Source organism: Tasmannia lanceolata, unplaced genomic scaffold, assembly GCF_043159265.1.
Source record: "Tasmannia lanceolata isolate RefF3 unplaced genomic scaffold, GAP_Taslan_0.1 ptg000020l, whole genome shotgun sequence".
NCBI classification, from domain to species: Eukaryota; Viridiplantae; Streptophyta; class Magnoliopsida; order Canellales; family Winteraceae; genus Tasmannia; species Tasmannia lanceolata.
In genome coordinates, this window is record NW_027518697.1 from 18,070,237 (window position 1) to 18,098,023 (window position 27,787).

A 27,787-nucleotide genomic window follows, 5' to 3' on the forward strand; every position below is an offset into this window, starting at 1 on the left:
GTTAGGATCATCCTATGGAAATGATTTTTGGGGCACCACTGAACAAATGGAAGGTTTTGATCATCCTAAGGAGTAAGCCATTCAGTACTTTTAGAAAAATACTGAATGGGATTCGGAGGCGGAGGTTCGAGCCGTTCACAGTGGGATTCTTTCCATGCCTCGCTTGGAGTGCGACAGTCTGATAGTCGAAGGCGATTCCGTAAATGTTATTCGCTGGCTTTCGGGAGATGCTTCTCCCCCTTGGAGATTTGTGCCTTTCTTTGAGGAGATAGAGGATAGAGGAAAGGGCTACTCCATGGTCTTTCAGCATGTCCGGAGATCGGCCAATGTGGCAGCCGACTCTCTGGCTAAAAGTGGTGTTTCTCGGGCCGAAATGGAGTGTTTTGACTATCTCCCCCCTTGAGTCATTGTCTTGCTATTTTATTTGCTCATTGTTCCGACAGGACCATCTCGGTTCTGCTTATTCATATATATAAATATATATTCTGTTGCCTTCTTAAAAAAAAAAAGTACTTTTAGAAAAATACTGGACGATACAGCCACACACGTGCCATCCGATTCGGGTGTCACATTTTCATGAGGGGAGGGGTATTTTCGTCATTTAATGATATTAGGAAATTTGTCACTTTCCTAACGTCCGATTTTTGTTTACCAGAATCCTATTGGGCGATGTCGACACGTGGGAGAATCTGGTTCGCTGTACTGCTTAAAATACGACCCGTGTCTTAGATCGAGAAGCGGGGTGCCAGTATAAAAAAAATTCTCCACGCGATAACCCCAGATCGTTTTTCGGCCAAATATGCCACGTGTATGTGGCCCATATCGGTTTTACAACCCTCTAGTTTTGACATGTGGAATGGGCTAGTTGGGTGGGGATCCGTGTTTTCGACTATAATTATGCCTCCCACTCACATGCCATGATGCCTAGGATTCCAAGTAACTCGTCTTTTTAGATGACTGGAAAAATTACCAAAGGGGGGACAAAAATTAGGCGGAATTATCGAGAGGACCCATGCTTTTAAAAAATTATTAGAGGGACAAATCAGGTCTTGTCAGTAAAAGCTGGCCGAAAAATGCCCTTTGGCATTTACAACATGTTTTATCCTTATTTTTCGTTCTTCCCTCTCTTTACTTTTCAATTTTCAACTTTTTGATTTTTTACCCTACTAGTTATCTTCCTCCTTGTTTAGCTACCATTGTTGCTGGCAAGTCTTGAAAACTTGAGAGTTGAATTCTTACCATTTATCTCTCTGTATCTAGGTTTTGATTTTTTGTTTTTTTTTTAGGGTTTTGCGCTATATTTCATTCATCTTTTTATGATTTATCTTGTTTAGGGTTTAAACGGTTTGTATTTTAGGGTGTGTTCTAGAGATAACGCGTGGATGGCTTCACTCACTTTTTGGAAGACAAGTGGTTGCATAAGAAAAATTTGATGTAATACATGAATGGATGGCTACACATTTTTTGATGTACTTAAATTTTTTTGTAATACATGAATTGGGATGTAATACATGAAGCACATTTAATGAATACAACACCCACTTCTTTTATTATTTCTTTCATGAGCAGAATTGTAATGCCATTTGAAGAGTTGCTATATGCAGGGGGTTTTATAGTAGAAGGGGTTTATCAACTCTTTAGAAGGGGGTTAGCAACTCTCAAAGGTAGGGTTACCAATTTCTGACTGGGCTTATCAAGTGCTTGAAAATTGGCAGGGGTACTCGAGTTTTGGAAGGGGGTTTTGAAGTCTCTGGGATTGGGGTTATCTAGTATAAAAATGGGGTTACCAATTTCCGAATGGGCTTAAGGGTATAGGAGTTTTGGAAGGGGGTTTGCAAGTCTCTGTGATTGGGGTTATCTAGTATAAAAACGGGGTTACCAACTTCCGAATGGGCTTATTAAGTACCTGAAAATTGGCCGAGGGTACTGGAGTTTTAGAAGGGAGTTTTCAAGTCTCTGGGATTGGGGTTATCCAGTATCAAAATAGGGTTACCAATTTCCGAATGGGCTTATCAAGTCCCTTATGAACACGTTTTTACTTTCTTTTTTCACTTGCTCATTTCACCGTTTTTTTCTTTCTACCCCATGATTCATCTTCCTCATCCGCCATTGGAAGGGAGAAGGAGAAATGCAAAACTTTAAAACAAATGAAAAACAAAACCTAGATACAGAGAGATAGATGAGAATGAACTCACGTTTCAAGTTTTCGAGACTTCCTAGCGACAATGGTAGCTGAACGATGAGGAAGATGACTGGTAGGGTAAAAAAACAAAGTTGAAAATGGAAAATTAAAAAAAAAGAGGGAAAGAAGAGAGAAGAGAGAAGAGGGAAATGTGGAAAAACAAAACGTGTTGCTTAGGAAAAGGGCATTTTCGTTCAGCTTTTACCGACAAGACCACTTTTATCCCTCATTGATAATTTCAAAAAAGCATGGATCCGGTTGATATCTGCACGACTATTTTTGATAACGGGACTACTGATTTTGTTATACACTTCTCTAGTTGGGAATTGTATCTTAATGGGATTTGGGATGTGGGATTTGGGAATTGTAGTAACTTTTGATCATGGTTTGAAATTTCGGTTTCGGCATAAATTTCGTACCTAGTCGAAACCGAAATTTCAGACGAAATCTCGAAATTTTGGCCTAAATTCAGTAAAGTCTCACAAAATGTCGGTTTTTTGGGCTGAAATTTGGTAAAGGAATAAAAAATTAATATATTTTTTTTAAAATTTCGCTGAAATTGACGAAATTCCAAAAATTTCGACCGAAATTTGGTCCATTTTGGCAATTTCGGATTTCAGCCATTTCAGTTTCAGTGTTGGCCGAAATCTGAATTCGGATTTCGGTCGAAATTTAAAACCATGCTTTTGATCTCTGGTTAAAGGAGTGTAAAACAAGGTCATTCGTCTCGTTATTAAAATATGTAGGCATGATTATATCAATCACCAATTAACATAATAGAGATAACAATAACAAAATATGGGATTTGCAAGGGAACATCAAAGAAAGGCATTTCGCGTCTGGTTGTTGCTGGATAGAGCAGCCACGCAGGCTAACTTTTCAGCAGATTTTGTCTTATTTATTTATTTCAGCTGGATGCTCTCTCATACAATAGCCAGCCGCTAAATGCCTTTCTACAATGGTGCTTAGCAAATCCCATAAAATATAAATGGAATTGCTAGCATCCATCACAAAAGGCATTTTGCGGCTCGTCTATTGCATATCCCAAAGAAAATTGTCTCCATTCATGAGGTGGCTCGTCTGCGCGAAATGCCTATTAAGAATGGATCCTAGCAAATCCCAAATATAAAAAGAAAATAATAATAGAATTGATGGTGACCACCTTCAGTTATTAACACACTGAACTACGGAGTCCCGACGCTTATCCTAGAACAAAATTTGGCTCAGGTCGGGGTCGGAACTTTCCTCAGACCCACTATAATAGCAAAGAGTGTGGGGGTGTGGAAATATCAATTACTTCCGAAAATAAAAAAGTAAGCATGAAATTGATATTTCTACACCCCTTGCTATTAGACTATTAGCAAGGGGTCTGAGGAACTTTCCTTAGACCCCGACCTGAGCGAAGTTTCGTTCCTTATCCTATAGGAGGGGTGAACAAATCAGCTCCCAAAGAAAAGGGGGTGAATATATTGATAAATAATAGAAGATTCTATTGATCGTAGATACTTACAATCAACCCTAACTAGTGCTTATATAGAGCACTTTAGGAGATAAACAAAGAAAGTAAAAGATCACAATGAAAAGAGATTTCCTAAACTTAGCAACTATCCTAATCTTAGTTGCCTAATCTAATTCAATTACTAAATCCACCCCCAATCACTCCCACAGTCAAACCTTAGAAGATCAGATCTGATCTTATTCTCTAATATATATCACTTCATATCCTAGATCGATACATATGTAGCAACGGATCCACTGAACCTCAACCATTCACGTGTAGAAAAAAAGAAGAAGAAGAAAAGAAAAAAAAAATCATATCAATCTAGAAAAAACTTGGTAGCTTCTAATAGTTATTTAATAGGGATTTGGTAGGAAATTTAGCGGAAAGCCATTTCGCGGCTCCATTTTGCAGGAGAACAAACACACAGGCTGACCTTTTATCAAAATTTTATCTTATTCATTTAATTACCTAAGGTTCTCTCCAGCCAAAAGTGAGCCACGAAAATGTTTTCCGCGAGGCTACTGAGGGGTTGGGCATTTAGGCTTCGTTTCTCAACCTTAAGGTCTCGGGTTCGATCCCAGCACACCAATATTTAAAAAAAAGGGTTTGTTCCCAGCTCACCAATCAAAAATAAAAATAAAAATGGCTACTGATATTGGCATTGCCATGTTTTGATAATTGCACTAACTGATCCTGTCTTTTATTATTTAAACAGTTGTCAATGGTTATTACATTTCCTAAGAAGCTCTCAGTTAAAATAGAAAAGACAAGCTGAGTTTGTGTAATTATTAAAATTTGGTAGTGCCAATATCATTACCCTAAATATATTATAAATGTAAAATTCTTTATATCTATTTAATTTCTTGTAAAACTAAATTTTTATATATTATTTAACTACCTTATGGCTGTAACTTTCTGTATAATTATTAAAGATGGCCACTCTTTCTTGTCTCAGTTCATACAACAATCTGGGGACAAGTTTGCTATGAGAGATCTTATGAGTCTTCACAGATCCCTCAATGGGTTGAATCCCAGTTAGACCAAATATTCCTTGGATCTTCTCTATAAAGCAAATATGGTTGGGGCCAAACCTTATTACTTTCCAATGGCTTTGTGTTCTAGGCTCACATAAAATGATGTCCAACATATATCAGATGGAGTCTCTCATATGGTTCTACATATATGGAAGGATGGGGTCTCTCATTAGCCCACTAATATACATCTTATGGAAGTGAAGTGAATTCATAATTATGTTAAGGACTCCTTTGCTTATGGCGCGGCTTGCTCCTAATTAATCCTTCTTGTGATCTATCTCGCTTGGCATTATATGATGTTTCCCTTATGATTGACGATCCGCATCTTGCTACTCTATTTTCTTCACCATCAAACATATTTAAAGATAGATATTTACACCCTTTTTTTTATAACGTTGGTGTTATTGGTGAAGCCTGATCTCAGTCTAATCTGGAAAGTACTGTACACTCTACCTCGACTGCGGCGCCCCCTGCCCGAAGTTAGGTATTTTTATACTGGGGGTAGTTTCGTACTTTCATGAATTAGGGTTTTTTTCCCCTTTATTGTAATGCGTCTTAGAACGCCATATAAAGGGGATGTGATATCAGGAGACGCCCTAGAGAGGTGTGAGGGTTTGTAATCTTTTCTTCAGAATAGTGGAATCGTTGGCTTGTCGCTCTGCCGTGGACGTAGCCCATACCAAACTGGTTGGGTGAACCACGTAAATCTGTGTGTTCTGTGTGTGATCTTTCATTTTATCTTTGCACCGTTATTCTACTGCGTTGTTAATTCCTAACAGTTGATCGTTAAATTCTTGATAAACTTTAAACCGCTAAGGAGAGAAAACTAAAATAAAGGGTTGCCAATATTAAAAGTAGGGGGTTTGGGTAACAGCTCTTATTAATATTCTCTTACAATATGTAAAGGGAAATGATATCAGCACTGCAGTGTTATAATAGCATGCGTGAAGTATGTTGTCGTTTAGTATTTAAAGGGCTTGAAAAAGCTTTTTGAGAACTGTAACCCATTGACAGCCCTTTAAATACCAAATGATAAAATGCTTTAGCACATCTTATTAAAACGGTGAAGTCTTGATATCATTCCCCTATATAAATATTGGTTTAGTTCATTAAATTACATTGTAGTGATATCGTAGAAAATGAAGTCACCGACCCACTATCTTAACATGTGATTACCATTTTTGGTGATGTGCATGGCACGTGCATATCACTAGTTGAACCAAGGGGAATAACAAACCTTTTTCTGAGTGCTGTTATCAAAAGGTAGGGTATCATAAATTATCATAATATTTCAACTTTACGTTTGGACGTCCATAATGTGTAAAGTTGTGTAGATAAGGTATTCTTTTAGCTTTTTATCAAGCATCTGTTTTTCCCTTTTGTTTCTCTCTGCATCACGACCCACTACATTGATTTGATGGAACTCCTTGTAGAAATAAATGAACATCCAAAATCCACAGCAAAAAAGAGGGCTTCTTCCTCTCCTTCTGCTTTTGTTTCCTGATTTGCTTTGCATGCAAACTGACGTAGAAAAGATATGAGATGGTCAAAAGAGAAGCCACAAAGAGGGAGCAACCTCTAGTTCATTTGCACAAAAAAAGACATGGTTTTGAAGATTAGATTTGCGTGGAGAAAGGGGATAGTACCAAGTTGGATATAAAGGAGGGTTCTTTTGCTGCTGTAAGCAGAGTGTTATAGCTTGAATAATTGGTGTTTCTTGCTTTAGGGTTTGGACTATCTTCACCCTTTTTTTCTCATGGAACTTTGGAGAGAAGTTACATCACTTAGTTAATGAAAATATATTGCTAATGGGGAATGTTTTAGTGTTACGTGGGGTGCAATGAACTTAACAATGGTGAAAGTGGTTGGTCGAATGAGATGAGTGACTTACACTCTTCATGTGTCCATTTGTTAATTATGTTTTGCAAAAGTTAATTGCATGCAACAACAACTGTTTTGTTATTATATATGTTGACTGTTTTGTATTTTAGTAGCATGATTACCATATGATTATAACAAGGACGTTTAAACTTCTACATTGATCTTCTAATAGTCTCCTTGTAACTGTAGATCCCAAATGGATGTGATATTTTTGGCCAATAAGTTAACACAATAAACGGCACGTTGAAGGCCCAACTCATGTTGGGTTAGTTTTGGTCCTCAGAGTCCCATGACCATGTGTAGAACATGCCATCATTCCATATTCTTTCATATCTAATGATCAATCATGCAATATGTGGCCAACAAACAGGCAATTTTTCGAGCAAAGGATAACTTTATTAAAAGAGAGAAAAGATTACAGGTGCAAGCCAGCGGGCAAAAATTGCCCAACATACAAGGAATCCTGCAAGGCCCCTGATTTGCCCAGTTGATCTACATGATCATCGGCACTCCTAGGAATGTGGGCAAAAGAAATAAATTTGCCATCATAGATTGCAAAAATCTCATCCAAAAACCTAGCTAATCTTCAAGGACCTACACTCTTACCTTTAGCACAAGATGTTGTTGATGATTTTTCCTCCAAAATCAAAATATAGCATGCTTGATTTCTGTTAAAAACAGAAGATACATGAATTAGATAAACCTCTTTCGATGCGGCAAGATAAGGCACAGACTTTGTCACTCTCTTTAAGGTAAATTTGCACCTCTGCAGAAACTTATTCTGATGCAACAGATTTCTGGCCACAATCACCCATAGGATGCAACAGCCCGACGCACCGTCGATCTCTAGGAACTGCACGATCCAAGAGACGAACACTCCGATTGCCCGACAAAATACGTAAAATAGAATGAAGAAGAAAAAAAACACTGTTTACAGTAAGATACTGAAGAACAAGAAAGAACAAAAAAGCTTTTGTGATTGTTTTTCATACATAAAAAATACAGAGATCTTTTTCTTTTTATAACCCAAACATTTCCGTTCAACATGCCCTTTAATGTAGTAAAGCCACCATTTAAGAAAAGAATCGTTTAAATGATGTTATAGATGCGAAAGGTCACATCCCAAAAGTCACAAAACTCGGGAACGACGCAGTTATTCGTAAAGTAACGACGGCGTACCAGTAAGCCGGCTTACCTAACAACGTTTTAGTAAGGCGACTTACCTAATGACGTTGGCGTACTAATAAGCCTGCTTATCCAGTAAGGCGGCTTACCTAATAATGTCGGCGTTATTCTTCCAAAATGGCAAAGGTAAGTGTAGGTTTGACAGACAATATTAAAAGAAAAATAATAAAATTTAGGGGAAGGGAAAAAACTTCAGGTCACATGCGCAGCCGAGCCGGGCGGCGCACATGTGTAGTATAGCCAAAAGCCCACGGGGTCCACTTGGTGGCTCATGCGCGTAGGCCCCCTTTCTTCTCTTCTCATTCACAAAGCAATAGAAGTGGAAAGCTATATAAGCCCTTAAACCTTTCCAATACGAGACTATTTGCTTTTGTGAAGGAAGTGGGTAAACCCATTTTCTAAACCAAAGTGGCTGCTTTTTTTTTTTGTAAACAAATCAAACTTTGTAAAATATCAACAAGAGCCACTTTTGTATTAAAATACCAACAGATATAACATCAGACGAATCACTTTCCACCTCTAATTTATCTTGCATCTGGCCCTAAATATGCTCATGCTAAGGTGAATAACTCAAACCTCAGCCTCTGCGAAGTCCATTGAGATCAAAACTTCTTGATATTAAAAATCCACATCTAATGGCCAACCCAAAAGAGGGCTACATGTGCCACGTGTAGGCCAACTAGATGGGCCACACGTGAGGGGGAGCGTTAAAATATAAGAGATTACATAGGGTGTGTTTGGCGTACCGTTTGAAATAGCGTTTGAAACGCCGTTTTGCAAAACGGCGTTTTGGTTCAAAACAGCGTTTTGGTGTTTGGTTGGCCAGATCAAAACGGCGTTTTAAACGGCAAACAGAGGTATTGTGTGTTTGGTTGCAAATGCCCCAAATCGGAGTTTTAGTGGTTAAATGACCAAAAAGGGCATTGTTTGGTTGGCCTCAATGTAACTCAATTATTCTCTCATTAGGCTCAATATTAGAAGGTCATTAGGATCTCATTCAACACAATTAAAATTAAACATCATTGCCATAAATAGTTATACTATTGTTCCAAAAAACAAAATTTAAAAAGTGGCACAATGAGTAATTTATATAGAACATAATTCATCACGAATGCGATCCCGAACTGAACCCATGAAAGCATCATCATGTGCATAGTCAAATGTATCGTTATGATCCATAGCATGATCATAACCCAAACCAACATTAACAGTAGGCATATATGTATCATCATGGTCAGCTCTATCGAACTCCTCATCACGACTTGCATGCTTTCTGATGTAGTTGTGTAGTGACATTGATGCTACAATTAGTTGTATCTGGGTTTTTAAATCGAATTTAGGCATTCTGGATAGCAAGGCCTATCTATTTTTCCATACACCAAATGTGCGCTCTATAATGTTCCTAAGAGAGGCGTGTGCTTGATTAAATTGCTCATTTGAACCACTTATTGGTTGAGTACCATGTCGAAAAGCTGGAACATGTGACCTTTCTCCCTTGTACGGGGCCAAGTATCCCTTCATATTGGGGTAGCCGGCATCAACCACATAATATTTATCTACATCAAAATTTGAAAAGAAAGTTATGTAAGATATTATATATTATATTATATTAAATTTATAGTATTATTTGTGTACTTACCTCCCCTTGGGTGAGGAAAATTAAGATCTGGCGTACGCAGTGCCTCTGAAAAAATCCTTGTGTCATGAGCAGCACCTTCCCATCCTGCCCATGTAAAGGTGAAGCACATGTCAAAGTCACAGCATGCCATGACATTTGTTGAGGTGTAACCTTTCCTTCCTCGATATGGAATTTGCTCTGCTTGAGGCACAATCACTTGAATGTGGGTGCCATCAATAGCTCCAATACAATCTTTGAAGTATGGAAAAATTTTTGCCCTATTTTGGATGTATGCAGGAATAATATCATTGTAATTAGGCTCTGGCTTAATCATATCAGACGAAAATCGCATTGCACAAGTTAAGATTTTATGAAATTGCCGGCTAATTGTCTCTCCAGAATGTTGGAACCGCTCCTGCATATACCTATTAGAAACGCCATGTCCTAATGTCATCAGAAACATTGCCATTATCTCCTCAATAGACATTGCTTTCGTTGGTGTTAACCCATATCTTGTTTTGAATAAATTACACAAGTTCCTAAATACATGTTTCTCCATACGAAGTTGCTCATAGCATCGGTTTGGTGCACCATCTAATAGGTCCATGATAAATTTATGCCCAGTGTATTTACTTGTTCGGCAAGGTGTCTTGCAAAAATACATAGAATAATACCTAATTGCATCTTGCACACCTTCAACAACCATGGCCATCAAATCTTCATCATCATAATCTTCGTCACTGTCAATTGATTCAATTGATGCATCTGACCCATCTCCTGAATCCATATTCCCTGCAAATAAAAAACCAACAACTAGCATATTCAAATCCCGTATGGCACACCAAGGGAAGATGTTACTGGTATGCTCGAGGCCTCTGTAGTGTAAAAACAGTTCAAAATAAATTGTATACGAATGAAAAAGTTATACATTGTCTTGAGCTTGTTCAACTAACATATAAAAACCAACCAGTTCGAAATAAAAGTAACAACCAACAAGTTGCAATACCCAAAAAACTATCAGAAGTTCACAACCATCGATCACAAGATAAAAAATAACGTGACTTGTCAACATCCAAGTAACACAAGTTCACAACCAACAGATAGAAAACTAATCAATGGGCTGGGGATAGTAAACATCGTCATCATCGAATGACGGTTGCAATGGGACTCCCAACTCATAATGTAGCCAACCAATCTTTGTTTTGTCATCTCCCATAGCCACCCACAATGCACGATTCTCTTTCACCTTAAACAATTTGCAAGCGGCATAAAAATTTAGTGACCCCCTCTCATAACCTGGCAACAAGGCTAATTGCCTCACGATTTTAGTCATGTCAGCATCAAACTTCTCCATACGGACAGATGTAGTCGTGCTCCTGCTTTCCACTGCAGTCGCGAGACGCTCTAAGTTTTTGGAAATATGATTTGCAACCGATCTTCTTTTTGCAACCCTTTGTTTTACATTAGGCTCTTTCTTCCTTGCTACTACATCTGGTTCCGTCTCATCTTCACCATAAAAAGGCTCATTCGAAGATACTGGTGTGCCTACATCTTCATCTTCATCTCCCTCTTCCTCTATATCAAATGGGGTAGATGGTTTGCTATTTTGTGTCTCAACTTGGCTTGCAGAAGGAGAAAATGCAAGTCTTCCAGTTGCAGAAACATCTAAGAACAACTCCTCAAGATCCCAACACCTTTCCAAGGCTCGACTCCTAAAGCACGCATACTTTTTATTTCTCTACACAAAACAAAAAAAGAAACATTATCCTTTTACTGAAATGGAAAAAAAACTTATAATAAAAATAAATTAAGTTTAAGTTTATTGATTACCTTAATTTGAGTATCCCACCAATCGTCTGATGCATCTATGCAATGCTTCGCATGATCAAAACCCAAACCAGTTGCACTGGTCAACAAAGAATGCCACAACTGCCACTCCTTTTTAGTCGAGTCCCAATGATTTTTCATTTGTTCCTTAGTGAATCCCTTGCCCGTCTTCTCATTAAAACCATCAGTTGCTAGCGCCCACCCTTCCTTACTCAAGTGTGAACCGGGTCTAAATCCCAACAGAAGGAAAACCACTACCAAAAGATTAGAAGTTTTTAAGGTTTGTGCTTATCAAGGAGATCTGAGTTTCCCAACAATTCTAAGTAGAATAACAGACAATGCAAAACCAAAAGCGTTACAAACTAGAGAAAATGAGAAACACCACTTAAATCAATAAAAAAATCGGATTTTGGACGTGGGTTTTTAAAATCAAACTGGGCTTTTGCTATCAAGATTCTAATAAATGAATGGAGAAAAAACCATTGAATCTAACCCAGAAAATAGGCATTTAAACAGAACCCATCATGAGAATTAACAAGAGAAAGACAAAAAGAAGATAGAAAAAAGAGTCCCAATGCCTTTTGATTAGCTTTCTCTACCCACCATGAGAATTAACAAGAGAAAGATAAAAAGAAGAAAGAAAAAGGAGTCCCAATGCCACTGCAATGAGATGTGGCTAAAAAAATCCCACTGCAATGAGATGTGGCTAAAAATCCCATCGCAGGGTTTTGAATTGCTGCAAAAGGAGGTTGAAATATCATATCCTTCAAAATTTTCTTCAGAATAGATTTCTACAAGGCCATGTTCGTTTTGGATTTTGAGTCCAAAACTGATCATTGGGCTCAAAATTACGTTTATTCCCTATTCATCTTGGATTATGAAAAAACTGGTTACGAGTCCAAAACTGATTATTGTTGGGGACTCAAAAATTATATGCAATTTTGAGTTCAATAATCTGTTTTGGAATCATTCAATTCTCAAACAACCTATTGACAAGAGCCGGTCAATGCCATTCAATGTCCAGCTAATTTTGAGTCAATAATCAGTTTAGGAATCAAAATCAATTCTGAAAATCCAAAACCAGCAGCCCTTAATTTTGAGGCCAATAATCAGTTTTTGACTCGAAATCAATTCTCAAACTCCAAAACAAACTGGCCTTAATTCTGAGTCGAGTAATCAGTTTTGGACTCAAAATTTCTTCTCAGTACAAAACAAAAAACAAAAGAGGCACCTAGTGTAGGCTCCACTTTAGCCTGCAATACTTAGAAAATCGATTTGTGGGTTGACAACCTGCTTCCCCTAAAATATGGTGTTCAGACCATTGCATGGTGTCAAAACCAGAATTTTTACCAGAAGTCATGCTTTCTAAAAGAAGATTATGAAAATTCATGCCACAAAGTTGATCCATAAGAGACCAGAGGGTGTTTTACCATGCTTTCTAAAAGAAGATTATGAAAATTCATGCCACAAAGTTGATCCATAAGAGACCAGAGGGTGTTTTACCATCCCTGAACATGAAACTCACTCTCTGTCATCATTATAATAGGTTAATTGGCCAAGCTCAGAAGAGTTGATGCTTTTGGTGACAAGTAGTCACTACTTACCAATGATCAAATCAATATATGAGCCCAATTTTACAATTGTTTAAAGCACCATTCATCTTAAATAGAGTCAAACTTACTCGGCTCAGTAACCATTAAAAAAAATTATTACTCAGTTCAGTACATATGACTTTAGATGGCGAGCATATTTGCAGATTTAGCAATAGAGCAGCACGGAAGGAAATCAATGAATCTCAGTTCACATAGAAATTGAACAAAATCCCATATAAACATATCAAAGCTTCCTCCCCAACCTTCCAATGGCAGGGTAAACATACCAAGATGAGAAAAAACTCACGTTTTTCTCCTCTGTTTTATAAGGTATCATCAAACAGAGAACCACAACAAACAGAGAGAACCACAAAACCCTATTTTGGGTTTTTCACCAAGATAACAGATACAGGAACAATAAAAAAACATGAAACCCCAACAAACAGAGAACCACAAAACCCTATTTTGGGTTTTTAGAAACCCTATTTTATGAGATTTAACAAGATAAAAAAAAGGAAAAATAAACGGAAAGAAGAGAGAGATCTCCGTACCTGCTATGAAGCTTGGAGAGTCTGAGGTTGCAAGGAGACGTCTGGAGGTGGAAGACAAGTCTCGTGTCTTCTTTCTTTGGAGCACAGCAAGAGTCGGGGAAAATTTTGTTTTTAACTTGTGCCAAAAAAACGAAGGTGTAAAAATGGGTTTGTTGAGGGTAAACATGTAAAAACCCAAGCCCCAAAAACTCCGTTCAAAACGGCGTTTTGCAAACGGAGTTTCAAACGGTGGCTGCGCACCCAAACACTCCCAAACGGCCGTTTGGCCCCAAAACGGTGTTTCAAACGCCAAACGGCGTTTTAAACGGTACGCCAAACACGCACATAATGTCATCTCCAACAGCTTAAGCTTTTGGAGTAATCGGTTGTTCACAGAAGCACATAAAATATCTCAGCTTGCTCCATGCAATAGTTGATAATATTCAATGTTTTAAGGGATTTGCTAGGCAATTTTGCGGAAATCCATTCCACGGCTCCCTTTTGCAGGAGAGAGCAGCCACCTCAGATGAATGGAGTGAATAAGACAAAATCTGCTAAAAAGTGAGCCTGTGTGGTTGTTCTGCAAAAGTGAGTTGCAAAATGGTTTTCTGCAAAAGTTCCTAGCAAATCCCATATTTTAATAAGTGGTTTTGAAACGACTATGCTCGGATCCTAAAAACGTTCCTAGCTTACCTAATGACGTTGGCGTACTAATAAACCAGCTTATCCCGTAAGGCGGCTTACCTAATAATGTCGGCGTTATTCTTCCAAAATGGCAAAGGTATGTGTAGGTTTGACGGACAATATTAAAAGACAAAAAATAAAATTTAGGGGAAGGGAAAAAACTTCAGGTCACATGCGCAGCCGAGCAGGGCGGCACGCATGTGTGGTATAGCCAAAAGCCCACGGGGTCCAGTTGGTGGCTCATGCGCGTAGGCCCCCTTTCTTCTCTTCTCTTCTCATTCACAAAGCAATAGAAGTGGAAAGCTATATAAGCCCTTAAACCTTTCCAATACGAGACTATTTGCTTTTGTGAAGGAAGTGGGTAAACCAATTTTCTAAACCAAAGTGGCTGCTTTTTTTTGTAAACAAAACAAACTTTGTAAAATATCAACAAGAGCCACTTTTGTATTAAAATACTAACAAATATAACATCAGACGAATCACTTTCCACCTCTAATTTATCTTGCATCTGGCCCTAAATATGCTCATGCCAAGGTGAATAACTCGAACCTCAGCCTCTGCGGAGTCCATTGAGATCAAAACTCCTTGATATTAAAAATCCACATCTAATGGCCAACCCAAAAGAGGGCTAAATGTGCCAAGTGTAGGCCAACCAGATGGGCCACACGTGAGGGGGAGCGTTAAAATATAAGAGTTTACATAATGTCATCTCCAACAGCTTAAGCTTTTGGAGTAAAATATCTCAGCTTGCTCCATGCAATATTTGACAATATTCAATGTTTTAAGGGATTTACTAGGCAATTTCGCGGAAAGCCATTCAACGGCTCACTTTTGCAGGAGAGAGCAGCCACCTCAAATGAATGGAGTGAATAAGACAAAATCTGCTAAAAAGTGAGCCTGTGTGGCTGTTCTGCAAAAGTGAGCTGCAAAATGGCTTTCTGCAGAAGTTCCTAGCAAATCCCATATTTTAATAAGTGGTTTTGAAACTACTATGCTCGGATCCTAAAAAAGGATTTCACATAACAAAAGGATGAGATTTGGCTATTATGTCAATATGAGATTATGGCTATGTTCGGCAACCGTGAATTATTTTCCATGGGATGAAGAGACTTGAGATAGAGAGGGTAAGAAGTAGCTAAAAGCAGGCAAAAAAATAAATTGTATTTTGATTAGAGCTTTTCTTTCCCTTGTTTTTCGGCCTTTTCTCACACTCTCGTCACTCATGCCTTCTTTAGTCTCTTCTCCCACTCTCCCTAGCCCTTTCTCACTACATAATAAACTAAAATTCCAAGGAATTTCATGTTCATGGCAGCCAAACATGGTCTATATATGCACTTTTTTTTTTGTTATAGACACTCCGTCATTTTAAAGAATAGGGTTGATAGCAATTTTCGAAATTGCAAAGCAATGGAGAAGCTCTAACCGTATGGTCTTTCACAATAGAGATCTGATACGGGGATTAGGTCGTTGAATTGGTGGCAGTACAATGTTCGCTAGACCCATGTAGAAATGGACGTTCACTCTTAAAATCAATGATTAAATTTGTACTTTGTAATACCCTACGAAAGCTATGTGACTAAACTACCACTGAGACTGGCATGGGGTTTTTCTCAGTGCTTTTGTTTGTTCATATGACTTTGATAGATGGTTGCCTCTGTTGGTCATTTATGACTTTTGACTTATATGTATAGATAATATTATTTCAAATATTTGAAGGTAAATTTATAAATTTTCTTTATAGCATTTTATTTTTTTGCTACTCAAAAGTAAGGAGATAGGGTAAGGCAACACAAAAATAGGAAGCAAACTTGGGATGGCCAATACCTATGGCCAACTGGTGATCTGTCCCCCGGATTGATCCTTATCTCCAAGATCTCCTGTGAATGAATAAGAAGAATGAAATTACATGTGTTGTTATTTTGAATGAACAATGACAGTAATAGTAGTTTACTACCTAGAAATTAGAATTCGGGGACCAGGTGCGAAGCCAGGAATTTACACTTGGGGGTGGCCGGACTAATTTACACTTGCCCGCATTGGTCATTGGGGGGCCATGGCCACTAAACTAGCTATGCATCCATGTACAGCCATGCAACATAAAAAGGATTTTGAAAGTCATTTGGGGGGGGGGGGCATGGGCCGCATGGCCCTCCTCATGCTACATGTGCCTCTGCCCCGGCGGGAACTGATGAATGACTTTGATTTGACCAACTTTGTAACCTTGTGATGGGTATGTGATCTAGTTCCGGAGTTGGTAGGTGAAAGGCATCTAGTTACGTACGGAGTTAGAAGGTGTAAGGGTCGATTCGAAGAATCAATCTCTACAAAGATTTCCGACTATATTAATTGACCCTCATTAATCACTATCTATGCACGCCATAAACACATGTATGTACTTTAATATGCACGAATAAATAGCCAACATGCTTAATCTACCTACAATTTTCCACTAATGAATACTTTCAAATGGCTGTGTATAATGGGACATCTTCCCAGACTCGTATGAATGGAAGCCTTGCCCTCTATATTCAGTATAAGAGGTTTTCGTTCCAGTGGGGTTTGAAGAAGATAAAGGAAGAGGGCGAGACAGGGTAAGTAGAAATTGGAGGATCGTCGTACTATAATGATCTTTATGTTCCCCAAAAGGGTTAGGAATTTCAGTCTCTGTCTAAGGCTAGTTTTCACTCTAAACTAGTTTTAGGAGAACATGAATACGAAGAGGGGGTGAAATGATCCTAAAGAACTAGCTACCAAAAGTATTACTATTTTTTATTTTAATTTTAATTTGTGTATTTCTTATTTAAGATATTTTATGAAAATATATTAGAGTCAAGAAAAAGGGAAGTTATTCTAATATTCTTGTCTAGTCTAATAACTATCCCCAATTAAATTAGTTAAAGCTATAAGAAAGTGACGTGATAATGTGCCGTCAATTTTAAACCTTCACAAATCGGAGAGCTAGGATCATCCGATTTAGAAGATTTTCTGAGCTCGCCTTATCTACGTGGGCCCAAAAAATGAATAGTTTGGATCACACATAAAATGTGGACTGCACTGTGTTTTTGGGTTGCACTTACATGCACGGCCGTCTACTATATAAACTGCCTGTATCTCCCATCCCAGTGGTATTTCTCTATATATATTAAGATTGGATTGAATATAATATCATATAATAATATAATCTATATGTAATAAAGAGGAAGGGAGGTTTACTGTTCACCGCTGACGTGGCAGCCCTCCCCTTCCTTCCTCGAGTCTATGTGGCTACCTTGATTGATTTTTTAGATATATTCATCATATTACGAGAATAAATTATTTAATCTTTATTTATGATCATGGAGGTTTGATGATGTGCAAAGATAACCAAAGGCTCAATTAAATTGCTAGATTTATTCCCTCTGTCCTAATCTCACGTCTCATTTTTCAATTTTTCTCAAATTCCTGCAAATAGCATCTCTCATATTTCCGTTTTGCGACTTATATTGCAGGCACAACAAGGTTTCCTTCCTATTGCCACTGAGTCTCTGGACAATATACAGCCAGTCCACAAGAGTTGGAAGTTGTTATAGGACAAAATTTCCAGGTACATTCTTTGTATAATTTTTGTTTCCGATTGTGATTATAATATCTTATATGCAAAATACACTAATGCATTTTGAATTGTGTTTTCTTCATATTCCGTTGGGAGCTATTGTTTGGAATACAAGTGAAAGTGGTTAGACGATTGTGTTTTTGTAAATCTTCTATAAGTCTTATTTGTCATCTTTATCTACGGTTTAGAGATAGAGTAGGAAAGCTATTTTACATGGAAAGTTGGTTTATCTCTTAGAGTCATGAGAAGCTTGGTTGGAAAAAAGTACATAACGTGTGGTTTTTGGTAATTGTTGGATGTGTGGAAATTTCATTAATTAGATGAATGCATGTAGATGTGAAAAAGTATTGTAACTAAAGAGAATAGAAAAAACCTCTTTTATTCTCCTCTTGCTATGTATTTTTATTTTCCCAAAATTTTCTAAATCATGCTTTATTCACAATTTTTTTGGCATTTTAGGTATCATTTAAATATTTTTATGAATGTATTTCCCACTTTTTAAATATTTTTAAGTCATTTTTATTATTTATTTAGTTTTTTGGCCCCCGTTCATTGCACGGGTTGCCCCACTAGTATATATGTAAAATAAAATCCTAGACGACCTGGATGCGCCACGTGGCACCCCTTCTTTTCCTTGTTTCCTTTTCGAATAGAAATCTTTTATATAATCTAATAATCTAATTCTAAATAGGTTATATTATTCTCCTTCTAAATAGGTGGTAAGTAGAACACTTAGGCAAAAAATCAGCTTAGATTTCTTATTACTCTCTTGATCGAAGGGTCGGGAGGTGGACAAAAAATAGCAGTTTGTCCCCTAAAATCTCTCATTATCATGGCAAAAGTCTCCGAATTGAATATAGATATCCTAAAATCTGTCTTTCCTAGACGAAAGTTCCTCTCTCAAAACGTTTCTATTTATTCTTCCATATTTCGGTATAAAACAGTATCAAACGTTCAACGCAAGAGTACCTTTTTTTCGTTTTTTAATTCCTTTTCGGTGAAGCAATCTCTTTGCCAAATGGATTTGTTTGCTCATTAATACAGGTGAGACCTACTTATTCTATAAACCAAACCATTTATCTGTTGGCTTTACTATATATCAAAATCTACATCATGGGCACACTTTTCCTATTATCCAAGCCATTCATCTGTTTTTTTCTTTTTTTTTGGAATGGCAAGCCATTCATCTCTTAACTCTTCTATCGATCAAAATTCACGTACCCTTGGATGACTCTTACACTTCACTTTATATCAAGAGAATATGGTCGGTGATAAAATAAAGAAACAAGCTGTCTATATGCTTGGACGATTGGGTAGTAGAATGTATGTGATATTTTACTGATTGGATCACCTATTCATCTCTCTAAACTTTTACCAATCTCATTTCTTAGAGGTTATATTAAAATCCAATTCCCATACGTTCTAAAGTCAATCACTTCACGGTGTTCCTACTAGTATATATGTTAAAAGGAATCTTGGACTACGAGGGTGCGCCACGTGGCACCTCCTCTATTCCCCGTTTCCTTTCTTCTTAGGATTCTCAAATAGAAATCTAATCTAATAATCATATCTAATATCTAATATATCTAATCGAATAGAATCTCCTAAAATCCCTCTATGCTAGTTACACACTATAGGAAACTCCCTAAAAATTCTCTATTCAAAGCAATCAAAATGAAAACTATAGTTATGTTTTCTAATAGAACTAGAGATAGTTTAGGATAGTCATCCAATCAGATTTCTATTTATATCTATTTACCATGATATTTTGCTCAACCAGTATTGGTTTTTTGCATCGCATGGAGACCCAAGCCTCTTGATTCTCTGTTTTAATGGTGGATCAACCTTCTGCTATACGGTACTATTTCCAATGAAGGGATTTCATGCATGATTTCATGGTCTGCCATTGGAGGGATTTTAGGCACCCAAGAGATCATCATCCTATCTATTTGTGAGTTAATTATATCAAATATTAGGCCCACCACAATGAGATGGGATGTTAGAGGATGTTACTGGTGTCCCATAACGATAAGATTGAAAGAAGAAAATGATTGTTTGGTTTAACTATTTGTTGACGTAATTTTGTGAGTTTTACACATTATTTTTTATGGATTTCTCTATTTATGATCCTTGGCTAAAGTTATAGTATTCATGTTGTACTTTTATGAGCCTATTGGTATTGTTTTCTTTTTTTATGGATTTCTCTATTTTTGAACCTTGTCTAAAGTTATAGTATTCATGTTGTACTTTTATGAGTCTATTAGTATTGTTTTCTTCTGAGCAACTGCTTTTTTCACAAGGTAAAAAGATTGCAAGCTCAAGCTCATCCTTTTCTCTTTGTCCTTTTTTTAAGAAAGGAATGGTGGAGATGAGATAGATAGATAAGAGGAAGAAGATCGTGGCTGTTGATGGAAGGGTCTTCAAGTGCATTCCAAAGACTAAAAAGAAAAAGATTGTGGCTGTTGATGGTGGGTTTTTTTACACTATTATTGTTCCTACTTTCTTTTTACTAAATGCTTCGTTAAAATAAGGTTTGTAGCATGTGCCATGATTTTTTTTGAAATTAAGCTCCATCATAAGTGTTTTTTGAATGGGTCTGCACGGGTAGAAAAACCTGCCATTTTTTTTTTTGGTAAGCTGATCAAACCTCGCGACTTTCGTATCAATTGTATCTTATATTGATCATTCAAGAAACATGGTCTAGTAGAATTCTCTATGCCTTTGATTAAATTGAGTGTAGTCTAAACTTTGAACATAGCCATATATTGATCCTTAATCTCATTGTTTTGTTTCTCACGAGTTGGAATACTATCAATTCCTTTTGCATTCTTAGAAGGAGGATGGTTGGGCTTGATACTTCTTTTCCTTGTGGAAATTCTTTGTTTCGTGTCACAGGGATACTCTTAAGGCAATGTATGGACACACATCCATTGATTAAAACCTACCCCGACATCGGCGAACTTGCTTTCGGATGTAAGGGAAGAGTAACAATTGCTCTTTTTATGTATCTTGAGCTTTATCTAGTTGCAATTGAGTTCTAGATATTGGAAGGTGATAACTTAAATATCTTATTTCCAAATGCAGGTTTCAAAATTATGGGGATAAGACTTAAAGTTTGAATTTGCTTGCCTATGTCTCTGTTGGAGGAGCTTTGGCTTCTATTATTGTGGTGGGTTCTATTTTTTAGCGTGGTTGTGGACCCTGATCCGAGTGAGAGGCGGCGGGAGACGTGCCCCACGCGCTAACAGTCTCAGGATCATCCACGTGAATGGAGAGCTCTACCAAGGAACTCTCGAAAGAAGAATGCCTCTCACAGCATGAGTGGCGATAAAAAGGTGAGATACCTCTCGATTCGGGGACTAGCCCAGATTCGAGGCGTACCTTAAACAAAGAAGAGTCGCCATCCAAGGAAGTGGGCCAAGGATCACATACTATGCTCTGTTGCAACGGATAACCAGAGATATAAAATAAGGTTCGTGCCTGGTTACGAATTTGGAAGGTCTAAAGAGCACCTCATCCGCCCAAGTGCAAGCACCTGGTCTCTTATGCCATTTACTTAATAATTTTGAAGAGTTTTGGGCGAACGTCAAATGAAATGGGAACGAATATCTCCGAGAAGACGTCTATCTAATCATGCATGTCTCGGAGATGAATAATAAGCACACATAAAAGAAATGAAAGAAGTGTCGCCTAATAATAGCTAGGTTATGAGTGTCATACCTAATTGGTGTCTGAGTTCTGGTGTACAAACACATGCATGCTACAGCTAAAGGTATAGGATCTGTACATGAAAGTAAGAAAACACAGCAAAACCCACAACACAATTCAATTTTAAACATAACTGGATAAAATGAATCCTAAAACTCTAATGCATTGACTCAGACCAAGATGGCCGTCCATCCCAGCTGCTCTACGTATCCCGGCCTCGGGAAGAATCGGAGTCAACGTAGTTCAATGACCTATTCTAAACTACAATGCCTAACCATCTAAAACCGCTATCCTAGACTCGATCCACTAGACTCGACTGATTTTTAAAGCTTTTTTGTAAAATTGCTTAAATTCAAGTGAATTGTAATTTTTAGGACTCTTTATATGCCCTAACTAATGCAAGTTGATTAGCCTTAAGCTAATGCAGGTGGGCCCTACATCCTATGTGTAAGTAGGCTGTGCAACCTAAGGAAAACTATGGTCTGACTATATGCTTCCTAGTCTAGCCATCGGTTCGACTAGATGTCTAACCGATCAACTTGAGGCCTCCTAACTCTAGGGACACTCACACGACAGGACACACCATATCAAAACAAATCAGGACAGCCTCCTAACTCTAAACACCCTAAACAGCTAGGACAGACTCCTAACTCTAGGGGAAGATCTTTTTGAAAAAGGTTTTGAAGAATTTTTGTATTTTTGGAAAGTTTGAAATGTTTATTTTTAAAGGTTTGGCTGGACTTGGGATGTGGATCCCAAGCTGCACTACGTACCTCGTGAAAGAGGATCAAGCCAACGTAGTTCGGACACAGAATTCCTAGTACGCTCCTAATGACTTAGGATTTTGAGATTTTTGGTTTTTAGATGTTTTTGAATTTTCAAGTGTTTTTGTAATGTTTTTGTTATTTTGACACAAGAGGACAGAATCCTATCATCATAAGGGGAGGACAGACTCCTGATATCCCGCAAAGGTTGGACAGCATCCTATGCTTTGCGGGGGAAAAAGACAAAATCACGACTCTGCAAGGGTTGGACAGCATCCTATGCCTTGCAAGAGTGGATAAAGATCACATGATTTGATGAGAGGTTGGACAAAATCCTAACCCCTATGATGATAGGACTGACTCCTGAAAGACTGAAGGACTGACTCCTATGCTAAAGGACTGGCTCTCAAACAAAATGACTCTAAGAGAGGTGCTAATGAGACATGGTATGTCTCCTAGGGATGGACTCACTAATGAGACAAAGCTTGTCTCTAAAGGATACAACATTCTCTGCATGAGACATAGCCTGTCTCCCTAAAGGGTATTGACTATCTGTTGAGACATAGCTTGGCTCCTTAAAGGGTATTGACTATCTGCTGAGACATAGCTTGTCTCCTTAAAGGATATACATCTATAAGATTTCTAAAAGACTGGGCTAGTCTTGAAACTAAAGAGGGGAGTGCTATTGGGACTGAGCAAGTCCCCTAATGATGGGCTTGGGCTGGCGCCTTCATTGCCCCTGCAATGAAGAATTAAAGGTTTCAAGGTATCTAAAAGATGGAGCGAGTTTTTAAAACAAAAGAGGGGAGTGCTATTCAGACTGTGCAAGTCCCCTAAGGATGGGCTTGGGCTATCGCCTTCATTGCCCCATTCTCTCTTATTCTAATAGACAGCAAGCAGGTGAATAATAGTGGACATCAATTATGTGCTTGTGAAATAAACCAGTAGGCAGCAGCTTATATAAAATAGTGGGCAACAAACAGTAAATCATCAGTGGACAGCAGTTATATGTTTGTGAAAAGGACCAATAAGCAGCAGTTATGTGCAAGATTAGACATTAAGCAATGATCCACAATGGACAATAACAATGTGTTAAATCAGTGTCAGTACAAGGGGTAAACGTGCAGAAAATGAACCAAACTAATGCTAACACAGGGCAGCAATGTGAAGAAACATGCAGAAAATGAGCTGAGCTAGTGCCAACACAGACATGCAGAAAAGGAGCTGAGCTAGTGCCAACACAGACATGCAGAAAAGGAGCTGAGCTAATGCTAACACGGTGCAGAAATGTGTATAAAAATGAATTGAACCAGTGACAGCAACAGAGCAGAAATATGCATTGAAATGAGCCCTAACCATTGTTCAAACAGGGCAGATATATGTGCATTGAAATGAACTAAACCAATGTTCCAACATAGGGCAGATATCTAAATAAAGCCAATTTAATGAGCATTAATCACACTTAGAATGAAAGAAACTATGAATAAGGTTCAATTTAACCAATGAAACAAGATTACACTAACCAAAGTAACGAATATATTCATGTTGCAACTGTCATTATATTATGCCAAGTAAACTAAGTATCATGTCCATATTGCATGTCTGTGCTCATAATTAGACTCTATAACTATGATTAACACCATTATGAAAAGATAGTTTTAACTACTACAAGACTGACTTTGTTAAAATATATACTACAACCTCAGTGCATAATTCAAGGAAGATTAGCTACTGTACAATGAAGCCATGTGTTTGCCAAGATGTTGTCAAACAATCTGAATAAAAAAAATACCCCACAATGCGCCAAGAAAGATGGTTTGGAAGGTGGTCATATTTTTCTTGTCGGCATAAAGCCATATAAACCAAAATGACTCCAATGAGAGAAATACAAGGTACCTCTGTTATATTAATAACATGATGTCTAATAAAAGATCCCTACAAAACTTTATACGAAGCTATCAGCATGACAGAACCAATATCATTTAAGAATCCTAATCTAACTTCAAACTATGACCCACGTTACAGTAAAAAATGATAACATTATTACACTAAATTCAATAATAATAATAATAAATTGACTGAGCCTCTTACAAGTCCACAACAGAAATTTATTTCCTAACAATTAATTTTAAAATCATTTAGGTGAAGAAATTTGATTTTCAAACATCAAAATATTAAAAAAAAAATAGTTTAAAATCTGATCCAGCAAACCACTCTCATAAAATAATTTAACACTCTATATGTACTATTCTAAAACATTCAAGATAAATTGAATGAAATAATACTAAATATATGCCATCACAACATTTTTATAATATGAGCTTCCTTTTCTAAAGAAAAATGAAAAGCAGAGAATAAGAAAGACATGAAATAATGTATCTATCCATTTGTAAATAGAATTGAATGAATCATGATCAGGAAATGAGGTATTCTTGCTAAAGGACTCAAGAATAGAGTGGGCTGTTACATGATAAGAATGACCTTGGACTATCTTTAGAAGAAAAACAGGTTAAACTGGGCATTCTTACGAAGGGCGAAGTGATTTATTAGAACAATGAAGTGTAAATATCAAGGTGCCTAAAAAAACGTAACAATTTCATAGAATCAAAATAAAATAAAATAAAATAAAATAAAAATACTGAATTAAAGATCAATGTAATTACATCATCAAAGAAATTGTATTTAACAATCAAACTTAATATTCCTATAATTTTCCAGAGAAAATCTCGACATAAAAAATAAAACAGAGACACAAATCAAAAGAAATAAAATAATTTTTAACAGGATCTATAGATCTTAGTCATTGCCAGATCTATGAGTTTAAGAAGAAAAGGAACCAAACTCATTCTATTTTAAATCTAATTGACAATTTTCAGATAGATAATAAGAATCAACAAATAAAAAAAAAAAAGTATCCTGAGGATCAAATTAACCATAAGAACTAGAGAAATACCTCTTTCAATGAAATTTATAAAAGGAAAATGAATCGCCTCCTCCTTAACTTGTCTCGTCTCATCAAAAGCGAAAGAAAAGACTAGATCTGCGGCAGATAAGTATAGATCTGAACCTTTCACACCTTTATTCTGCTTCTTCCTTCTTCTTTTTTAATTTTAGCTATGATTCTTCAATCAAAACTAACAGAGATCCAATTTATTCTCCTTTCTTTTCACATATTAGGTTAGATCTAAGGCAAAACACAACCAATTCGATGTGACTTGATCAGAATAAATGAAGAAGAAAGATCTGCAACAAAATGACCGGATCTAGATAGATTTAAGGCACGAGATGAGGAGATGAGTTTTTTTTTTTTAGCAAAAGATTAAGGATTCTAAGGCTGAATGGAAGATCAAGACAACAAGATTATTACACAGAAGAAGTTGATCGAAGGCTTGCCGGAAGAATGACCGGAGAAATCAAAGATCGTCGGAGAAGAAAAGGTTTCAAAAGTAGATCTAAGATTTCTAGAAGTAGAGGGTTTGAACGGAGATATAGCTAAAGAAGAAGAAGAAGAAGAAGAAGAAGAAGAAGAAGAAGAAGAAAAAGAAGAAATAGAAAAGAAAAAATAAATCGGCCGGAGCTCACCGTAGCTTGCCGGAGAAGATGAGATTGATCGGAGGAAAAAAATTGAATTTAAGAAAACGAGAGCTGTTTTCTCTCTCTTCCTCTGCCCATTTTTTTCTTTTTTTTTAAATAAGAAAAACCCGATATTTATAAGAGAAAATGAATGCGGATATTGGCACCCCCAGTTTTGATGAGCGTGCGGTTGCGCGGAAATTGATAGGCGCACGATTGAATCGTGTCCTATTCAGAAGCCGCTTGGTACCGTTCGAGGATAATTCACCCCCCTTCTGCGAACTTGTACTACGACTTTGCTCAATCCATTCGCTAGGTAAATGTGCTCGGATTTTGACAAAATTTTGCGGGGAGCTAGATGGGACTCTAACCTAGCTTAGGATGAAGATTGGGATCCTAATTGATTGATTTGGTGGGGTTTTGCTCAAACTTGGAGGGATCAGGGCATGGTCAAAATGGGGTGTCTACAGTGGTGCAGTTGATGGTGTTGGGTTTTATGAAAGAGGAGGACTCGTAATATGAGCAGAATGCCAACTACTGTAAGTTTATATGCCTTTTGTTATTGTGGTCATGCAGTATTCCCCACCATATATACTTCTATGAAAGATAGAAGTCAGTTTTCTAAGGTATAGAAACATAAGTTCTCTAAGACCCTTTTAGATAGAAAGAAAAATATTTTGGACCAAAAATTTTCTCTTAGAATTTTTTTTCTTTCCACAATTTGGAGGGAAATGATGTAATTATGGTTAATTTATAGGGATATTATCACAAATAGAAGGTCCCACTGAGTAAAATTGGAATAGGGTTGGTTCAAATTATCTTTTTTCATGTGTAAAAAAATAAGAACTTTTAGAATTATTTTCTCTTTCCAAACTTTTCTCAAAAATTCTCGCAATCCAAACAAGGCATAAGGTAAAGAAAAAATAAGGATGCATAATATTTCTCTAACTTTGTTTGTCCATTATATTTGTCGGTCACTTGTCATAGTTGTTACCAAAAATTTTATCAATACTACTGATCTTTCCCTTGTATTTTCTTTCATTACAGGTGTTGCTCCTTTGCTTTGTCCTTTGCACTTTCAATTATGGAACAATGGCAATTCAATGCTATCTCATGCACGGGGATGATGTAAAATCTCAAGTGACATTGAATCTCTCTATTGGGAAGTTGAGCTCAAAGATAGCAATTTACACCACCTTGATCAATCCATTTACTAAATATGCATTGATGATTTCACCAATCTCCACTGCCATTGAAGAATGGATTTTGATCTACAACAATAGAGCTATTAGATTTCTTATTAGAACTCTACTAGCGATCAACATCGTAGTTGTAGCCTTGACGGTTCCACTATTTGGATACATAATGGCACTTATTGGGTCATTTCTAAGTCGCACAGTTTCAATGTTATTGCCATGCATGTGCTATCTGAAGATTTCTACAGCTTCTAGAAGGTGTGGTTTTGAGTTGGGGACTATTTTGGGGATTTTAGTGTTGGGTTTTTTAGTTACAATTATAGGTACTTACACCTCTATGCGAGAAATTGTAAACCATTTGTAAGCAGATTCTCATTGGCTAAAATATTGATTACTCCTCTCTTGATCTATATTATACCATTTTAGAGGTTGCAAATTTATTTTTGAACTTATTAAGTCTAGGGTTTCAATACAAAAAATTCTTATAATCCACTCATTTATGGTAAGAATACATACATGTATGTCACACCACCATTGTCTCGCCTACCCATTTCCCTAGGTGGGGTCCACTTAACGATGTCTCCGCACCAAGTTATCAATGACGTGGCGAACATCGACACCACTCTTCCCACAAATGGATCGATTAAAAACTTTATACTAAAATAAAATTACTTAATAAAATCGTGAATGTAGTATGTGCTTGTACTGAGTGTGAATTTATCTTACAATGAAGCTTATCAGCTCATTCGTCACCACTACCAGACCGAGGAAAGATGGTTGAATGATCCTATAGTTCTCAGGAATATTTCAGCAAGGTTGTTGATTAGACTTTCAAAATTTGATATTTCTACTGGAAAAACTATAAGAAATTATCATAGAAATAAAAGTGCATGTAACATTTATCTATAACTAGTGGACAA

The 27,787-nt window shown here is 37.1% G+C and overlaps 1 pseudogene; it reads left to right on the forward strand.

Moving 5' to 3' along the window:
* The first annotated feature begins 16,500 nt into the window (after positions 1-16,500).
* Positions 16,501-27,231, forward strand: LOC143853840 (amino acid transporter AVT1I-like; annotated as a pseudogene).
* The last annotated feature ends 556 nt before the right edge of the window (positions 27,232-27,787 follow it).